At 47.6% G+C, this 1,962-nt stretch overlaps 1 pseudogene across 1 annotated transcript; it reads left to right on the top strand.

Moving 5' to 3' along the window:
• Positions 1-469: 469 nt before the first annotated feature.
• LOC115900760 lies at positions 470-1,487 on the top strand (annotated as a pseudogene). Its single transcript, XR_004060403.1, has 2 exons — positions 470-514; positions 977-1,487. The product of XR_004060403.1 is annotated as a protein shisa-5 pseudogene (transcript).
• The last annotated feature ends 475 nt before the right edge of the window (positions 1,488-1,962 follow it).

Genomic DNA, 1,962 nt, shown 5'->3' with positions numbered 1-1,962 from the left:
GTGCCTATTATGTAACTGAGACAAAAATCAACAAAAAATTAACTTTCAAGTAAATATTTCCCAAATATATTTGTTCATAGAATGCCTTGTTTTAATGTAAGGGCGATTAATATCACACAGACCTATATTTGGAATTCAATGTTTTATTCATTTCATAAGAGAAGAAACTTGGGCCATGTTTTTCTGTTTCCAGAACCTAAAATGGCCTGGCACATACTAGGTGCTCAATTAATAATTGTTTGTTAAATAAGTGGACAAGCAAATTTGTATTATCTACTATATGGTAGTCACAAGGAATATAATCGTGAAAAACTAAACATGGTCCCTGTCCTCATGTAACTTACAGTCTACTAGAGAAGATTATAAAAAAGCAAGTAAAAAGGCTAAATCTTAGATAAGAGTTATTAATACCAAACTCTTTAGATAAGAGTTATGGAAACAAACAATGTTGAGATGAAGAATAAAGGAGATGGAGGGAGCGTTACTTTCAAAAATAAGCAGCAAACTTTTTAATGTATTTACTCAAACAAATCTATAGTTAACCAAAATCTGAGTATTTCAAACATCAACCTTCATTCAGATCACATATTCACAAAGATTGTATTAATCAAGGTCCTTGCATAAAACGGATGGCATACTCAGAAGGACTTAAATTAAGAGAGTTTTATAGAAGAACTATTTATAGCTCACGCCTGTAATCCTAGGACTTCGGGAGACTGAGGCGGACAGATCATGAGATCAGGTGTTTGAGACCAGCCTGACCAACATGTTGAAACCCAGTCTTTACTAAAAACACAAAAAAATTAGCGGCAGGCGGTGGCGCACGCCTGTAATCCCAGTTACTCAAGAGGCTAAGGCAGGAGAATGGCTTGAAACCAGGAGGCAGAGGTTGCAGTGGGCCGAGATTGTGCCACTGCACTCCAGCCTAGGCGACAGAGCAAGGCTTCGTCTCAAAACAAACAAACAAACAAAACAGCCTTTTCTCCAAAAGGGGAGGAAGTTGAAACTGAGTGGCCCACGATGGGAAGAGGGGAAGCCCAGGGGTACAGGAGGCCTCTGGGTGAAGGCTGAGGCTAACACGGGGTTCGGAGCGACCTTGGCCGTTGGCCTGACCATCTTTGTGCTGTCTGTCATCACTGTCATCATCTGCTTCCCCTGCTCCTGCTGCTGCCTGTACAAGACTTGCCGCCGACCACGTCCGGTTGTCACCACCACCACATCCACCACTGTAGTGTATGCCCCTTATCCTCAGCCTCCAAGTGTGCCGCCCAGCTACCCTGGACCAAACTACCAGCGCTACCACACCATGCCGCCTCAGCCAGGGATGCCAGCAGCACACTACCCAACGCAGTAACCACCTTACCTGGCCCAGCCCATGGGCCCGCCGAGACCCCGAGACCCCGGCTGGAGGAGCAGCCGCACCCTACCCCGCCAGCCAGGCTCCTTACAACCCGGCCTACATGGATGCCCCGAAGGTGGTCCTCTGAGCGTCCCCCGGCCTCTCTGGCTGCCACTTGGTTATGTTGTGTGTGTGTGAGTGGTGTGCAGGCACGGTTCCTTGTGGCCCATGCGTGCTGTGTGTGTCCTGCCTGTATATGTGGCTTCCTCTGATGCTGAGGAGGTGGGAAACGATCCTTGCCAGAGTGGGCTGGGACCAGACTTTGTTCTCTTCCTCACCTGAAATTATGCTTCCTAAAATCTCAAGCCAAACTCAAAGAATGGGGTGGTGGGGGCACCCTGTGAGGTGGCCCCTGAGAGGTAGGGGACTCTCCAAGGCACATCTGGAGTTCTTCTCCAGCTTACCCTAGGGTGACCAAGTATGGCCTGTCACACCAGAATGGCGCAGCTTTCTGTATGATGCAGATGTGTTCTGGTTTCGGCAGCGTAGCCAGCTGCTGCTCAAGGTGATGCAGGTGAAGCTTGGGATCTGACCAAGTTGGGCTTTGATCCTTTGGGCAGATG

Source organism: Rhinopithecus roxellana, chromosome 12 (genome assembly GCF_007565055.1).
Source record: "Rhinopithecus roxellana isolate Shanxi Qingling chromosome 12, ASM756505v1, whole genome shotgun sequence".
Taxonomy (NCBI): Eukaryota; Metazoa; Chordata; class Mammalia; order Primates; family Cercopithecidae; genus Rhinopithecus; species Rhinopithecus roxellana.
The sequence above is the reverse complement of the archived record's forward strand: the minus strand, read 5'-3'. Positions and strand labels throughout refer to the sequence as shown.